Genomic DNA, 19,270 nt, shown 5'->3' with positions numbered 1-19,270 from the left:
AACTCCCACTGATGTCAAAGGAAGCTCCACAGTGGGTTCAGTTTCAAAATTCACAAGAGAGATCCACCACAAGGATCTGAGAGTAGGCATCTGCCTTTAATTTGAGGCAGCAGGATTCAACACAGCCTGCAATTCCTCTAAAGTCTCTTATCTCAATTACCTGTAAATATGCCTTTGCCTGTTGTATAAAATGGCAATTACCTTCTTTCCTCTCTGATCTCTTCTAAACAGTCTCTATCCTTCAATATTTACCCAAATTGATTTTTGCATCACCATCATTCTTTATTTATGCCTATTGTCCCTTTGAATCATCAGTGAATTACATATTTGAAAACTATAGCATGTCTGATCCCCTCCATGTGCCTATTCTTCTTCCTATCTTTTCTTTGCAATACAATGCTCTTTTTATTTGCATAAAGCCACCTTAGAAACTTCCTCACTGAAACGTTATTTAACAAGTCAATGTTTGTCCATTTTTCTCTGATGCCTTCTGTAATGTATTCCATTGCTACAGATGCCTTCATCCTAGCCCATCCATCTACTTAAAATGATTCTCCCTGCCCTTTTGTGGATTTCTTGTACAAAGCATTCAATACACAGACACACTCCCTGCCCCATTCTGCCTGTCCAGTAGTTTCAGCTCTCTCTCACAGCTCTTGCTCAGCCAATATCCTAGACACATCTAAAGTCTGAAAGTAATGCTTAGAAACAGGCAACTTATCTGTTTGAATGTTTAAAAATAAAGCTCCTGGGATAAATAGCTTGCTGGAGGGAAGGTAGATAATTTTTGAATACAAGTGATTCTGACATTATTAGATTTTCCTCACAGACCACATACAGAAAGGGACACATGCTATGTGTTGAAAATGAATAAAAAGTTAATCTGAAATTTACCAGTTGAACAAACAAATGGAACGTGTGCAATGCATACATATGCCCCAAAAGGACAGATGAACCTATGGAGTTCAAGGGATTGCAACAAGCCATGCAGACTACTTTTGGGCTAGTCTCAGTTAGCCTTCTTTCCTTGTAACTTATAAAACACCCCCCTTTTTCCTAGCTAAAAGAAAACCTGTGCTATGTATTAGGTATAAAAGACCACCACCCAAAAGATCAGCGTGAACAAGTGTATGCCCAGTATACAGTATAAATCGGACCCCTCTTCTAGTGAACGCAGACAGGCCTTGTCTTACACAAGAAAAATTAGCATCCCTAGTGCATCCACTTGCAAATGGCAGCTGTAGCAGTGGCATAAGGACTGGTGTAGACAGGGCTCAAGTGTTTTACACTCACACTCCTATGTATCACAAGGCATAAAGTGGTGGAAAACAGAGTTTAATTACAGGTGATAGGTGCACAATGTGTTTTCATGGAGGAGCAGGAGGCAGGCGAAGAGCAACATTAAGACAGAAGTTGATGGAGATTAGCGGGTTATGGCTATATGTTATTGTGGCCTGAAGAGCACCCCAATGCCAGCTGGTACGCTGTCGTTATGATAGATACCCAAAAGGTGACGTGATATCACTAGAAACCTAATAACTCACTGATCATGAATATTCTTGCATGCTGTACGTACAACAAACCCACAAAGGACAATATAGATATGTGCTGGAAATGAGTTCAGAAAATGTATTTGGCAAGCTGTGCCTAAGCCACAAAGAATGTGATTCCGCCTGCTTGACTGAGTCTCCAACGTAAATTAAGGAAGGTGAGACCAAAGACAAAGAAAGCAAGGTACAGAGAGCCATCAGGCAAGCAAGTGGGGGAGGATGGCCACTTAACAATCTCAACAGAGGAGGGAGACTTCACTCAAGGAAGCCTTCCTGCCTCTTGAAGTGGAGTTAATGAACTTTGGGAAGATATAAGGAGAGAGAAAAAGCCATTTTGGCATCCTTCACATAAAGAGACAGAGAAACTGAGCGCTCTGAGTTCTATGATGGATGAGTCTGGTCATCCATGCTAGAAAAGAGACTAGGTGAGAAACGCTTCTTTTCAACAAAAGGCTCTAGTTTGTTAAATCAGGTTTTAGTCTTAGAAACCTATTTTTACTTTTGTTTCCTTGTAACCCTTTCCATCTTTAGTCCTTATACATGGTATCTCTTAGACCTATGGCTTTTTGTTTAATATACTTCTTTTATTTTTATTATAAACCAATTCAATGCTTTGATTAAAATAGAGGGTTTGCTAACCCCAGTTAGAGTAATAAGCTGCTGGGTACTGTTTCTTTAAAGGAGCAGCAAACTTAACTTCTGCAAGAGTTCAGCCAGGGGGCTGGATACTACACCGCAGACAGTTTGGGGGCAATTCAGGACGTGGCGGGTGTTAGGGTCACCCTGCAAGGAGTAACCAAGGCTGATGGAAGCCAGTGGGAGGCTGTTGTGGTCTGAGCATGATACTACTGTCAGGGCTCTGAACCAAGGCTACACAGCACAGATCACCTGGGGTTACAGGTAGACAGTGACACAACCCCTAACTGGTCTAGGTTGAATCCTAAAGCATCACAGTTTTACAAAGATGTTAAATGTAAAGTTAGGAGTTATTCGACTATCCTTGTCATCCCCGACCATGCAACATCTATAAAGCAGCAATAATCATACTTTTGGAAGGCACCTGCCTGACCGGGATGAGTTAACATACTGATGATCCCCCTGGCTTTGTGGGCACTGCTGGGAGGGAGAAATGAGAGCAGTAATGGGAAACAGCAACTCAGAATGATTGGGGAATGTAAATGTGTATTTAAGGGAAAGTCCTGAATGTCTGGCTGAAACACATTTCCTTGGCTTGTTTGTTTAAAAAATGTTGCTTGAATTATATTTTCTGAAGGGTGCATAATTATTTCTTCCGCCTGACAATTATTCTGTCTCTTTTTTCTCTCCCTAGCCTGCCATCATCAGACATTGCTGCTAACTAGCACAGAGAAGGAAAAGGAAGAGGGGAACAAAGAAACCATTGTTAAAAGAAAGCAAGCATAAATAAATCGAGTTTTCCTGCTGTACTTCTAAAAACTAGACAAAAAGCGCTTTCTACTCTGAAAGGAACTATTTTTAATATGAATTGTTCATTCCAAGGGGCCTATTGTTCTGCTGATGAACACGTGTAATTTTCATTTACATTCATGCGTGTGCAGTGAGAGAGGCTATACCACAATGTGTTGAAGACATCTTAGCCCTAGGGACACCGCATATATCATAGCATTTATCTATCTATAGAATCACCTGCCATTGTAGTTTCCGACTAACTTCTCCAGCATCTGGTCTTATTTATTGACCAATCCAAACCAATGTTTTGCAGGGATTTATAGGTGAAAGTGAGTGTTCATTGAAGTCAGTGGGAGTCTTTCTTCTGACTTCAGTGGGGTTCGGATCGGGCCTTATATATAAACTCAGATTAATTCCAATGACACATAGCTCCCCATCCACCAGTTTGAAAATATTCTTAACGCCAGAGAAAACAGCATTCTCCAATGAGTTTGATGGAGTTTTAATGAATCTCTGTTAGGGCCCAAGCCTGCACTCCCTGAAATCAGTGGAAGTTTGACAATGGTGTAGTAAGTCTTAATGAATAAATCAGCACATCCTGCAGCCCATACCTGGGCAAAGCTCCCATAAAGTGATAGGCCCAATGATGTAAACAGCTTGGAGATCCTTCGTTGAAAGGCACTATGAATAGAATTCTAAGTACAGTGAAATCAGAGAGAGTTTTCTCATTGACTTCAAAAGGCCCAGATCCTATGGCCCAGATCCTCAAAGGTATTTAGACTCCTAACATTCACTGATTTCAGTGGAAGTTAGGAGCCTACATGCCATTGTGGATTCTAGCCTATATGCAGTGGGCTATACTGTGAAGTGTTGTTGCACAGGGGAGAGGTATGCAAGGAGCTGAGCATACCAGCAAACCCTGTGGTCAAGAACTGCTTGCCTTCTGCTCCCATGCCCACCCCAGGGAACAAATCACCTGAAAAGGGATGGGGAGTGTTGTGAAGATGAGCCTGTAACTTTTGCCTGCTTAGGAATTTAGCATGGAAAGTAGGTCAAGTTACTTTCAATAAAGAATGTTATAAACCGGTGCAAGAGCACCAGCCAAAGGGACTAAATTAGTCCAGACATACTTGGCTACACTGATATAATTTAAGGACTGTTAAAATTATGCTTGGTAAAACAGAAGATGTGGAATGGGAAATTAATGAACTAAAATTGGTCTGTCAGTGTGACAGTATGTGCCCCTGTGTTCACTATTGTAATAATGGCTGTTGTAATAATCTTTGTACAAAGTATGCCTTGTGAGGTGTCATTTGAAAACTCATAATTTGCTGGTCAGTATTGTCCTGATAAAATGTGTGTGGCAACATCGTATGTGAAGTTATACGATTCAACTGTATGGTGTTATTAACACATGTTCCAAACTGAGGTTGGTAAACTGATCTGTCTCAAACAAAGGAATGTGTAAACAGCTTAATTTGCATTTAAGCAGTAAACAGAGTAATCTAGCAGGAAGGGAAACAAAGGGTGCTCAAACAGGTGAGAAAAAAGCAGCAGGGAGCAGCCTTCCCCATAGACTCTTTGTACCCTGAATCTCAGCTGGAAATGTTTTTCAAGAGGGGGACTGACACTATAAAAAGGAAGGACAAACACCCCAAGACACACCCCATCTCTCTCCCTGCCCATCGCATTCATGGCACCAGAAGCAACAAAGGAAGTGTTTGTTGGACTGAGAAGGGGTCCTGATCAAAGAAGTCTGGTCAGTAAAACTGCTGAAAGCATGTGGTAAGAAAACTTTGCTTGAATTTAACACAGTTTGTTAAGTTAGACACCAGTTGTGTTTTATCTTTTTTTTTCCGTAACCATTTCTGACTTTTATGCCTCATTACTTGTACTTACTTAAAATCTCCCTCTTTATAGTTAATCACCTTGTTTTATCTAATCCAGTGTGAAGTGTCTGGGAAACTCCACTTGGGATGGCAAATTATGTGCATATTATTTCTATTAAAGCAATAATGGACTTTGTATAAACTTGTATTGTCCAGGAGAGGGCTGGGCAGCACACTACATACATTTTTGGGGGGAAATCTAAGACTGGGAGTGTGCTGGGGTCATCCTGCAGTATAACCGAGGCTGGTAAGGGCCAAGGTGTGGTTGACTGGCTGCAGCACACACACAGACATAGCTGGGAGTGATTTACATAGTGGAGGATGTTTGTGAGCAGTCCAGGCTGGAGGCTACAGCAGCAAAGCATTGTAAAGGGCAGCCCAGGCTAGAGGGCTGTGGTGACCCAGCTACTCATTAGTCTGGATTGTGCCCTGGTATGTCATAGTCAGATATCAGACCTAATCGGTGAACAAATAATGAGGGGATGGGCAATTCCACTCATCACTCCCCTTTTGGGTACCTAAAGAAAGAGACTTTGGAGGGGAAAGAACAAAGGAAGAAGAACAGAGGAAGGCTACTGGAGCGAGCTTCATCATGACTGCCAACCCCACCATCTCCTGGGACCCAGATCTTCTTTGTCCTAATCCTGAGGGGTATTCTGACCAACTCAGGCCAGAGAGAGGGATCCAGATGACATCATCACCCCTCCCAGCTCCAGAGGAATCCCACACTCCACCTGAGATGAATCAGACTTCAACAACAACAGCTCCAGCTTGTCTCAGCTAACTTTCTCTTTCCCAAAAGGACAGTTATTACCATCTCCCTAACACCAGCTAAGGTACTGTCAGACAAGGGGTTGTTTTTTTCCCCCTTGTAAGACTCTCTCCAGCTAAAGGAAAGACAATAAGAAATGTTGTTAAAACAAAAGCCTTATTTTACATTTCCAGTGCGTTAACTGGTTTTCCTTCTTTTCTGCATCTTTAAGAAAAGGTTAAAAGGATTGTTAATGGTGTTTTTTACATGGTACTAAGCAGGCTGAGGTCTCTGTATGCCAAGTCCCAGATCTTATTTAATACTGTTTAATGTTAGACATTGACTGGGTTACATTAATACCTTTGGCCCATTTATTCCATCTAAATTATTAAAACAGGAGCCATGAGGCCAGAGCTCTATACTGGGTTTTTTTCCTAATGGGTAGGGCAGATTGCTACCACCTGTGTGCACTGACCAGCCCCAGGAGAGAAAGTGCCTTCTAAGGGACCCCTCAGCATTGATCCTGCACCACTGAAGTCAATGGGGATTTTGCCATTGACTGCAGTCAGAGCAGGGTCATGCTGTGTTTCTTCTCCTGGGGCTGTGTGACTCCCCACTGCCCCACAGGGCATGGTGCAAAATGTACAAGCTTGCCCTTTATTACTGACTGGCAGTGTGACTCATTTGTTCTATTCCGAAGGAAATCACTACAAAACAACAACATCAGATGCCTCTTACTACTAAAGTAAGATTATTTGAATTATCATAGCACCTACGCACTCCAGTCATGTACCAGGGACCCTGCCATGCTAGACACTGTACAAACAGAACAAAAAGACTGTCCTTCCCCTAAAGAGCTAACAATTACCTTAATGAAATTTAAGGCCAAAAACTTGTTTTGCTCCAGATTCTTTCTGAAGGGGCTCTTTCCCCCTACCTGCCATTCCCTTTTACTCTTAAACACAAAGGCTGACATTTTTCAGAAGTGACGAGTGATTCTGGATGCACAACTTGAAGCATCTTAAAGGAGCCTAACAATCAGGCCCTTTAAGTTGTCTCAAGTTGGGAACCCAGAATTAAGCCAAATTAAATCATGAGTCACTTTGGAACATTTAGGTCAAAAGTTCTTAAATATTCTTACACTGTGATGAAATGCATATAACATTAATCAGTCATTTAGTGTTCTGCTTTATATTAAAGCAAAACATCCTTGCAAATTGAAGGTTTTAGTCTTATGGACTCTAAAGGGAGTATTGCTAGAAGGTTCTAGTCTTCCACTGAGAGCTCTATGAGCTGTGATTGCTCAAGAGTGAAAGTGTATCGCAAAGGATGGACCTTACACATGCTCCAGCCAATTGGAAGCAGGAATGACATTATCCTTTCAGCTAGATCTAAAACTCTCTGAAACATTTGCAAAAGCTAGAAACAATAGTTCTTTGTTCCCACTGCTTTTCCAGCAGTCTTCCATACAGCTAGCTGTGGGATTTTGTTGGTTCACTTGAGGACTAGCAGGGGTGGCTGGAACTGCTCTCGTCTAGCTTCATTCTTATGTTTTGGAGAGAACTTGAAGAGCAGCTGTGAAGAACTGTTCCTCTGCCCCAATGGCTCTCTTTGGGGGGGGCGCTGCCGGGGTCAATACTGTTGTCTCTTTTTTGTTCGATGTGTGTCTGAAGCTGCTAGAAGAGTTTGGTGAGGCGGTATGGCCTGCAGTGCGCTGAGTATGCTGATGACACTCAGCTCCATCTCTTCTTCACATTTGGCGCAGTCAGAGCAAACCACTCAACCCCGAGCTGAACCTGGGTCTTTCATGAGAGCTAGCTGTGGGTGACTCAATCCAGACAACACAGATAATGTTAGTGGGCTTAGGGAAGGAGCTGGAAGAGTTGGAAGAACTCATATCAGTGTCCTTCTGATGGAGGGTGACTATCTTTTCGAAAACCTGTGGTATGCTTTCCACAGGTGTTAAATCCTGGGCTGCTTCTGCACACCCAGGTGGGGGCTGTCGCCAAAAGCACTTTTCCATCTGTGCCCGACAAGAGAAGCACAAGCTTTTCTCTCCAATGCACACCTTACCACAATGATCTGTGCCTAGATTGCAGTCATGCTCTCTACACCTTGGGACAGTTTGAAAGCTGCAGCTAGTGCGGAATGCTGCAGCCCACGTGTCAAGTGGAGTTACACATTAGGAGTGCATTAGATCAGTATTCTGGGACCTGCACGGGCCCCCAATAAGCTTTGAGGTGGAATTCAAGACCTTGGCTTTAACCTGGGAAGCCCTACATGGTTTGCGACCTAGTTACCTGAGATAATCATCTCACTCCCCATAACATACGGTCACAGGTGAGATCAGCAGAGGCGCTGGAGCTGGATCTCCCTCAGTGTTAACAGGAGGGAACTGCTAGCAAGGTGGTCTCTGCGAGCAGATCTCAATTTTGAAACTCACTCCCCCTCTTGGTCCACCAGAGCAGAGATTTTATAAGTGTCTCAGCACACTGCAAAACACATCTTTGTTTAGGATGTTGAGCAGGGTATGAATGGAGGGGAAGGTATTTAGGGAAAGTCTTTTGTCTGCATTTCTGATGTGTTTTTAATTTATGGGATAGGCACCCAGAGCACAGGTGGGCGTCTACAGATGTATTTTTAAATTGAATAAATTCTGCATTCAATCAGATCTAAATTACAGATTACAAAGAGATCAACATTTTGATAGACATTTGGGAATGGACCAATGGAGGGGCAGTAGATCCATGTTTTTTGCAGATTCGCAAGTCCCAATACCCTGTACAAGTGACACAGAGGGGCTGTGTACAGTCCATGGATTTCCTGGCAGCCCCTCGCCCTAGCTCTGCATTTGGGGTGGGGTTCACTTCAGCTGCCCTGCACTCCCAACTGCACAGATCCCAAATAATGGGTCTCTATGTGGATGTGAGGAATTTGTAAATAAACCATGTCAGATAAGCACATATAAATACAAGATATCACATAATGCAAACCACATTGGACAAAATCCTGTGTCCATTGAAGTCAATGTCCATTGAAGTCAATGGGAGCTTTGCCATTGACTTCAGTGGGGCCAGAATTTCACATATGATATGAATCAGGTCTGTAATAAAGCTCTGTGTTTGAAGAAATCTGTGGCAGAGCACCCAAAGCATAAAAGGGATGGTTAAATAATAAAAAGAAATTAAATAAGTAAAAATGAGAAAGCGTAACGCCAGGATCCATCTTCATAGTGGCACCATTAATATTGCAGTATGCAATGAATAACGCATATCCCATAAGCATATACAATTACAGGTAGCATATCATAAGTGAATAATACAGTATGCAACACATAAGACTAATCACACATGTAACAGAAGTAAGGTGTGTAAACAACGCATACTGTAAAGGACATAGCTATGTATTTAGTCATAGGTAAACACATCGTGAAAGAATGCTACACTATCCAATAAATACTGCATCTTATAATAAGCGTACGTAACTCCAGGTAGTGTCTCATTAATGAATATTATGATACACTAATTCAGGTGTATCATATAAGCCTGTTCAATTACAATAAACATTCCTATTTTATGTTCTCTCCTTTGTTTCTCCCCCCCACCCCAATATTACAGAGACAGTGAGAACTAATTGAAAAGGACATGGCATGAATACATACGTCTCCTTTTGCATCTGTGCTACCTCTTGCCGTGGCAGAGAATGATCTGTCTAGGGAGAAAACTACTCAGAAACCAAAGACACCTAAAACATTGATGGAAAGTACTATAGACCTAAGTCAGGACAACCTGAAATACATGTGAGAGGAAAAAAACCCAGGCAGAAGGTTTTGAATAAAAAACGCATTTTAAAATAAAGTTTGGTTATTAGTTTTCCTAAATTGTAAGCTCTTTGAGGCGAGACCATAGTTTTGTTGTGGGCCTACAGACAGTACCTAGCACAGTGGATACAGCACTGCCGCAATATTGTTACTGCTACTAATAGCAATTAATAATTAGTTCACAGTGACATTATTTTATACGTTCGTGTCTCGATGCCCCTATAAGAGGCAACACCCACTTGCGCGTACATGGAGACCTTTTTTCTCCCCAGTGCATTCTGAGAAATATGCAGGAGGGGTATGTGGGTGCGTGACACGTGGCATTGATCACGCTTGCCACGGTGAAGCAACATTTATTTTCCATCTAAGGGGAGGGTGTCAGGGTGTCATTGCGCAATTCGGAAGTTCCATTCTATTTGTTTTGAAAGACGTTATTAGGGACCGGATGGCTCAGGGATTTGGAAATGGAATAGGAAACCGCTCATCTCTAGGTCAACAATTCAAATATGACCCAGATTATTAGTCATGGAAAGTCATTACCTATCTGATGGCAGTTCTGATGCAGAATGAGACGTGATCGCTCTCTTTCTCAGCCTAGTTCCTAACAAACAGGTTTTCCCGGTTGTGATGCTAGGGGTCTTTGTTTTTTGTAGTCATTTTTTTCATGTTGTCTGTAGACTCATCTGAGAGGCCACTGATTGAATGGAGATGAACTGAACTGCCACCTCACTGCTATCAGTGATCCCTGCAGCTGATGCATGGCATGGGGCAGCTTGCTCTGCTGTTGCGGTTTCAGCATCTGTTTTATAGGATGAAATGTCTCTTGCAGTCCACAGTATCTGTTCCCCTTCAGAACCCACACAAATTCAGTTAACATTCTTTAAAAAGGAATTGATTGTATGAATACACCTATGTTTTTATCATGGCTATTTGTCAGGGGAAGTAATGTGGAAATGTCAATAGTTCTGGAAACAAAATAAAGTCAAAGGCAATTTTGTACTCAAATTAATGTTTTTATTTTTTTCATTTTTAGAGCAAAGAACAAGAATGGATGTGCTGTGATAGCAGTGAGCAAGTCTGAACAGTTTTCTCCCAGGTTTACAAGCATCAGACACAAAATTAGCTCTTGCCTCAGTCCCAAAGTTTCAAGGAGAAGACCAGCTTTATACATATAAATAATTATGAGGTCAGGACAGAGCTGTATGGATCTCTTGATAAGCTGGGCCCATTAAAAAAAAAAGAAAGATGTTTCAATACAGCACTGGGTTGCAGCAGCTCTGGTCAGCACAGCCGACCGGGCCATTTAAAGGCCCATCAGCGGTGCTGCCTGGCTAAGGCAGGTTAGTCCCCACCTGTTCCAACACCACCGGCAGGTCTGGCTCCTAAGCCGGGGGGTGGGATAGGGGGCCATGGGGCTCAACATGCTGCCCCCGCCCCAAGCACCGGCTCCGCACTCCCATTGGCTGGGAACTGAAGGTGGGCGGTGGCTGCAGGCAAGAGCCGCACGGAGCTGCTTGTGCACCTCCGCCTAGGAGCCGGACCTACTGCTGGCTGCTTCTGGGGCACAGAGTAGTCCACAGTGCCAGGACAGGCAGGAAGCCTGCCTCTGCACCCCAGCTGTGACGCTGACCGGGAGCCACCCAAAGTAAGCCTGTGCCCCAACCCCATGCCCCAATCCTCCGCCCCAGCCCTGAGCCCCCCCAAACCCGGAGCCCGCTCCTGCAGCCCAAACCCTTCATCCCCTGCCCCACCCTAGAACCTGCACGCCCAGCCCAGAGCCCTGACCCCCTCCTGCACCTCAACTTCCTGCCCCAGCCTAGAGCCCCCTCCCACACCCTGAACCCCTTATCCTCAGCCCCACCCTGCAGCGCTCACCCCTGCACCCCAACCCTGTGCCCCAGCCCTGACCCCTCCTGCACCCCAAATTTCTCATCCCCAGCTCCGTTGGGTCACGGGCATCAGCAATTTTGTTCAACTGGGGCACGATAAAAAAAGCTTGAAAACCGCTGATCTAGTCCAGTCCCCTGCATTCAAAGCAGGGATAAGTAATATCTAGACCAGGGGTTCTCAATCCTTTTCTTTCTGAGTACCCCCACCAACATGCTATAACAACTCCACAGCCAACAACTACTGTTTTTCTCTTTATAAGAGTAAGGGCCAGCATCAGGAAGTAGCAAGCAGGGCAGTTGCCAAGGGCCCCATGCCCCAGGGGACCCCAAGAAGCTAAGTTGCTCAGGCTTCAGCTTCAGCCCCAGGTGGAGGGGCTTGGGTTACCGGCCTTAAGCCCCATGCAATGGGGCTTCGGCTTTCTGCCTTTGGCCCCAACAAGTCTAATGCCAGCCCTGCTTGGCGGACCCCCTGAAACCTGCTCACGGTCCCCCAAGGGTGCCTGGAACCCTGGTTGAGAACCACTGATGTAGACCATCCCTGACAGGTGTCTGTCTAACCTGTTATTAAAAACCTCCAATGACAGAGATTCCACAAACTCTTAGGCAATTTATTCCAGTACTTAACCACCGTGACAGGAAGTTTTTCCTAATGTCCAACTTAAACTGCCCTTGCTGCAATTTAAGCCCATTACTTCTTGTCATATCCTCAGAGACTAAGAAGAACATTTTTTTCACCCTCTTCCTTGTAACAACCTTTCATGTACTTGAAAACTGTCATGTCTCCCCTCAGTCTTCTCTTCTCCGACTAAACAAACACAGTTTTCTCAATCTTCCCTCATAGGTCATGTTTTCTAGACCTTTAATCATTTTTGTCGCTCTTCTCTGGACTTTCTCCAATTTGTTCACACTTTTCGTGAAATGTGGTGCCCACATTTGAGGCCTAATCAGCGTGGAGTAGAGTAGAAGAATTATTTCTTGCGTCTTGCTTACAACACTTTTCTGCTACTACATCCCAGAATGATGTTAAACCTTTTTTGCAACAGTGTTACACTGTTGACTCATATTTAGCTTGTGATCCACTATGACTCCCAGATCCCTTTCTGCAGTACTCCTTCCTAGGCAGTCATTTCCTATTTTGTATGTGTGCAGTTGATTGTTCTTTCCTAAGTGGAGTACTTTGCATTTGTCCTTATTGAATTTCATCCTATTTACTTCAGATCATTTCTCCAGTTTGCCCAGATCATTTTGAATTTTAATCCTGCCTTTCAAAGCACTTGCAACCCCTCCAAGCTTAGTATTATCTGCAGATTTTTTAAGTGTGCTCTCTATGCCATTACCTAAATCACTGATTAAGATATTGAACAGAACCAGACCCTGTGGGACCACATTTGATATGCCCTTCCAGCATGACTGTCAGCCACCGATAAGTACTCTCTGGGAATGGTTTTCCAACCAGTTATGCACGCACCTTATAATCGCTCCATCTAGGCTATATTTCCCTAGTTTGTTTATGAGAAGGTCATGAGAGACAGTATCAAAAGCCTTAGTAAAGTCAAGATATACCACATCTACCACTTTCCCCCATCCACAAGGTTTATCCTCTCCCCTTTCTCCATACTCCCCTATGTATTGGCTATGTGGATCACCAAGGTAGTTTTTCTATCCCTGAGACCTTGCACGGCTCTAGGGAGACCTGAGGAAACTCTTAACTCGTAACTCACATATTCAGAATGAGAAGCAAAATTCCATATTCAGAACTCCAGTGAGAGACAGGGAGAATACAAAGCCACATTTCCCATGTACTTGGGGAAGTGATCTCTAAATATCATTAAGCATAAAGGCTGCCCATGTTTCTTTATGAGTGATTTGGAGGGAGAGGAGAGCAGCACTCATTTGGACCTTACACTCTCCCTTCAATTTTCAGACCATGGTCACACATTAGTGGAGCTTCAGGAAGGGAGCTAGCTATTCCCCTGAAGTTTCATCTCTGGGTCACTAGGGGCAGCATTTGAAGTTGTGAACAAGGAATCAAAGCTTCCACTTTTCCTCCTCTACCTGCCCTCTTACTTGTGCAGCACAATGAGCGAGGCAACAGGGAAGAAATGCAATTTTTTAAAAGTTAAAGAATAATTAAAATACATTTAAAGCAGTGTATATATTAAAAAGGTGCTATGCCTTTAGAAACAGCTGGAAATCCCAACATGTCAGATTTCCTTACTTGTACAGATACTCTCTAATGGCGCCACTCTTTTGTTGTGTCACATCCACCCTCTTGTCCAACCTCTCTTCCAGAGCCATCATTAACTCTGACAACAGCACCTCAGGAGAGAGTGGGGAAGGCGAGGTGCTAAACAAGGACACCAGACAAGACAGAGAAACAAAAAAACAAAAAGAGTGGCATTTTTGCCAAAGGTGAATATTTTAATGTTTTTTAATATTTTATACAAGGCCCCATGACAGTTTTGGAGGAGTAAAAAAAAAACAACAACAGCCCACCCAAGGTAGGGGAGGTGGATTAAGTGCCAAACTCCCATTGACTGTCAAGTAGGTGTCTAACTCCCCTTTTTTAAAATTCTACCTTAAAAAGTCATACATTGATAAATAATTAAGGCAAAAGCTTATAGTGCTCTTCATTCATAGATCACAAAGCACTTTAAAAATACAGGTAAGTATTGTTATCACCATTTTACAGGTGGGGAAAATGAGTCTCAGAAAAAAGGAGAATTGCCCCGGGTTACAGAGCAAATGAGGGGCAGAGTTTGAACTAGAACCCAACTCCACAGAATCCCATGCTTGGGCCTTAGCCACTATCTCACTAATAGACATTTAGTCCAGGCCATGTAACAAAAGGAGCTAGAATTTAAAGGTACCCAACCACCTCCTGGCCTTAGCATCAGCCAAGAACATTAATATCCTAAACATTTCTGTCATTCTGCCATCTTGATTGTGTGCAGCATATTCATCATCTTTACCTTACTTTTGCTTTAATCTTCCCAGTTTGCATATACACAGGCCCAGACAAGAACAATTGCCATAAAACAATTGTGATGTCATCCTACCAATAAAAACTGCTCTGCTAATCAGACAACTTTCAGTCACCATGCCTGAAGAGCTGCATTTTAAACTGGCAGGCTGAAGAGGGCAGTGGATAAATTAGCCTATCTGATTGCATGCTGAAATACATTGATTTAAGATTTTTCCCATTCACTCTGACAACTTGTCTAAATAGGTTCATGTCTGAAGAAGACAGCTTGCAGACATGATGTGTACGACAGAGCATCACAAATATAATACAGTAGCATGCAGAGCCAGAGAGCAATATATTGCGGAAGGGATTAACCGGGAAAGGAGAGGATTCCAAACAAACAAAGCAGGTATGTTAAAAGCTATGCCACTGATGCTTAATTATGATTTTCTTTTTCCATTTCTAATTGCAAAGTCACTATAGGGAAAACGCAATTAGTGATCTGCTATTATTCACCATGTCATGTTTAACTCCTCATTAGCAATTCCCACTGACAGCGGTAGCACCTAGGATCTCATTCTTCAAGCATCCTAAACGCGTACTGGGGTGGCTTTTGGATGCCCAAAGAATGGAGAGTAGCTCTGCAGAGCTTAGACTATGTCTTCCTCTGTGTGGAAAGCATATGGCATTTCTGGGGCTCTGTCACATTATAAATAAATAATAATAAACAGGTTTTGGTCCCAACCAATCATAGCAGTCCTGTCTGCACAGGGTCCCCTCATGCAGTTTCAAGCAGTGTTTTCACCTTATTCTGTAACAGAGGAATCCCTAGAGGAACAATTCTTCCCCTTATCAGTAGGTGACATCGCAACCAATGAAAAACATTCAGCAAACCAGCCATAAATCAAGAAGAGGTTTTCACTACATAAGCCAGTAAACCAAACCTTTCTTTCCGGCAGAATACATCATCACAATGGTGAGATGAAAGTAGGCCATTAGCATCATGATAAAACAGCGGAAGTAATCAGCAACACCAGGCTAGAATAAGGGTTAGATCCGCTTGAAAATAATCTGCAGGATTTTGATACATTGCTTGATATAATCCAGACCACAATGGCCTCTCTCTGTACGAGTAGCCACTCGATTCTCAGTGAAAGTTGTACAAAGGCAAAGAAGACTAATGAAGATTTATTGATGGAATGTATCGACAACATCCTGACTATCGAGACTGCTCAGAACAGCAGAGCTTTGAGCAATCTTAGTGACAACCTGTTAAAAAAGATCACACTAAGGTAAATTAGGTTGGTGGTGGTCCCTAAGGTTAAGAATGAAGCTTTGCCTCTGGAAGGAACAGAAATGGAAGCACAGCCCAGGGGGCAGGCGTCAAAGAGGGCTTTCCATGCACTTTCTGTATGGAACCATTGTGAACCCTGGCATAAAAGCAGTTCCTGCCCGCAGATGCTCCTCAGCCCAGAATCCCCATAGCAGCTACTGCTACAGAGAGGTCAATCCTGCTCCAGACTTGTCCCCTCTATCGCGAGGGAGCAACAGAGGTCTGATTGTGACAGCCCTCCACTGTGCCTGCACAGAAGGCATTCTCCGCCAGCCCCTTCTGTCACTTCTCCCAGCCCCTGCACACTGCTAGAACAGACTATATGGGCTGGGTGAGGAAAAGAATCTCTCAGAGTGTGAAGAAGCAGACAAATTCTCCTCCTTCATTCCCAGCTGGGCTACAAAGGCTCTGCACTGAGTCATTTGGATTTCACTGCATAATGTGTAGCATTAGGAAGGTCATGTAATTGATACCCTGAATGTCTCTGTGAAACCTGCAGTTCGTTCCATAAGGCAGCAAACTGTTACAATTTGTATGTTCATTTGAATTATTGTTGACAGGGCTCGGGAGTCCTGATCTAACCACATTACAACCCAGCTGAATTATGGCATCTGAAGGCTTCATGGTTACTCCAGACCAGAATAGAGGATTCTGAAGTGAGGATTCTTGGTTGTGTGTTTTCATTTCCCATGGATAATTTTCCTTACGTATGTGGGCTGCCTCACGTCACCTGTTTATTCTTTAGTAATGAATTCAGTGCTCAGGAAATGCACCAGCTTGACAGAACCACAAAAATCTGCAGTGCAGACTTGCTGTCCCCACCATACCCCAGACCAGGAGGGTGCATGTACACTATGTAAGAAAACTAGTAAGTTGCACGGCTTTAACTATACCAGTATAGTTACAACAGTACAACCCACGTAGCGTGGATGCAGTTATGCCGGTATAAAGGTGCTTTAAGCAGGCATAGCTATTCCCAGATGGAAGGGGAAATAACTATTGGTATAAGACACCATACTAGGGCTTGTATTAGTATAACTATATTGGTTAAGAAAAAAACATCACACCCCTAACCAACATAGTTCTACTGGCCCAACTTTCCAGCATAGACTCCAGCTGGCCTGACTCTTCAACTGCATGAAATCCTTTGTTGTCTCCTTTGTCTCTGCAGAAGTTTAGAGCAGCTTCAGGGCTCCCCAGATTTTTCCTGGCCGTAACAGTACTTACTGCCTTCTCGGACTCCCAAAGCACCGATCCCAGAGCGCCCAGCACCGTTGCTGCGAATGGGACTAGGGGTAGTTTACAAAATGCCTACCCCGCCTCATGTAGCATTCTGAATGGCTCTGGCCCCACTAGTATTGCTGCTATTGATCGCATGAGCGCCAGTGTGCACTACAGCAGTGGTTCCCAATGTTTCCAGACTGCTGTACCCCTTTCAGGAGGCTGATTTGTCCTGTGTACCCCCAAGTTTCACCTCACTTAAAAACTACTTACAAAATCAGACATAAAAATTAAAAAAAAAGTGTCCAGCACCCTATTACTGAAAAATTGCTTTCTCATTTTTACCATATAATTATAAAATAAATCAATTGGAATATAAATATTGTACTTACATGTCAAGGTATGGTATATAGACCAGTATAAACAAGTCATTCTCTGTATGAAATTTTAGTTTGTACTGACTTCACTAGTGCTTTTTATGTAGCCTGGGGTAAAACTAGACAAATATCTAGATGAGCTGATGTGCCCCCTGGAAGATCTCTGCTTACCCCTGGTTGAGACCCACTGCACTATAGTGTGAAGGAGCAAAGCCAATTCTTTATGCTAGCAGCCAATCTCACAATAGCTGTAATATGAAAGTCACCTGGCCACTGAGGGTTGTAAACAGCAGCAGGTTGAAGTCTAAAGTCTTTGAGACAGCACTTGCATATGGGACACTACCAAAAACACTGCCCCAGGACATGCAGTGGGCCAAGTTGCTTGACATTAATGTCAACCTTAACTGATTTCTGGCCATGAACCTTGCCCAAGTGGAAAGCCAGTTGTGGACTTGGTCTTGGTGTAGTGCTGGGTGACACAACAGTAAGCCACTAAAGAATTCCCAATCGGATAGGACACCTTTTATTATCTCTGCCTGGAAGTGGGCCCAACATTGCAGTATATATGAATGTTAGTGTCTTAAAGGCATTCTGATGCCTCTACCCCCTCCACATCCAAGTGGGGTCCAATAATCAAGCTTAATCAGGAAGCAGGTATGACACATACCCAGGGAACAATCTAGACTCATGAGTAGCTGTGTTACCCTTGCCCTGTAACCTGGGGTGCTCTTTACATTGATTTGCTGTTCTTGCCTCAACTCCTGGACTGCTCACAAACAGCCTCCAGCATGTAAGTCACTCCCAGTCCTGCCAGTCTCACCCAGGCTTTCACCAGCCTGAATTGTACTGCAGGGTGACCCCAGCAAACTCCGCATCCCAGATTTTTTGCCAGAAATGTAGGTTTTGTACTGCCCAGCCCTCTCCTGGACAATACAAACTCATATAAAGTCCATAATTTTATTAACAGACATGATATGCACAAATCCTGTTATCCCAAACAGGGTTGTCCAATCACTTCAATTCAAACATACTGGTTTAGATAAAACAACTTCACTAACTACAGAGAGATAGATTTTAATTTAATACAAGTAATGAGGCATAAAAGTCAGAAATGGTTACAAGCAAAATAAAGATAAGACGCCTAATTTAACAAATGATGCTAAATTCAAATCAGAATTTTTCTCACCACACGCTCTCAATATTCTTACTGGCCAAGTTTCTAGGCCAGGAACTCTTCTTCCACACAATGGCTGCTTCCTTTGTTCCTTTTGGTGCAGTGAATCGACTGGAGTGATTGAGGAGGTAGAGTGGGGTACCTTGGAGGTGTTTGTCCCCCTTTTTAAAGTGTCAGTCCCTCCCTTGCAAAACACTTCCAGTTGACATTCAGGAGACAATAAGTCTGTGTGGATGGGAATTCCGTGCTGTTTCTTTGCTAAAATCTAGACGTTTTGCCCATGCCCCTTTCCTGCCAAAGAATGGCCATTTAGCAGGTGATGGCCCATTGGCCTTGTTTACACCTGGCAGAGGCATCAGCTTGCCTTTTATCTCTGAGGAACTGGTTTGGTCACGCCCCAGACATGGAACAGGTTTTAGTAACACCATTCAGTGGAATCTTATACTTTACATACAATGTTGATACACATTTCCCAGGACAATAATCCCCACTGAATTATGAATTTTCAAATGATACCTCACAAGGCATACTTGTACAACAATTATTATAATAGTGTGCAAGGAATGAATGCAAGGGTCCATTCTGTCACAGGGTGACCTCTTCAGTGCCCATAGCTATTGAAAGTTGGTATTACTTTGTGGAGGCTGGGTGCAAAGAGAGCCATTTGCTGGCACACATTTGCGATAGGCAAGTCTGCAGCCAGGGCCATTGTGTGAGAGAAATTTACAACAAAAACAAAGCTCTATCAGCACGTGATTGCTATGAAAAGTGTCCCTTAAGTCATAGGAAAATGTGAGTGCAAATGGGAGTGAAAAACCCTTGCCCATTACAAGAGACACAGGCACATGCCAACCAGACAACTACTCGATTGTG

The sequence above is a fragment of the Lepidochelys kempii genome, chromosome 1 (genome assembly GCF_965140265.1).
Source record: "Lepidochelys kempii isolate rLepKem1 chromosome 1, rLepKem1.hap2, whole genome shotgun sequence".
NCBI classification, from domain to species: Eukaryota; Metazoa; Chordata; order Testudines; family Cheloniidae; genus Lepidochelys; species Lepidochelys kempii.
The sequence above is the reverse complement of the archived record's forward strand: the minus strand, read 5'-3'. Positions refer to the sequence as shown.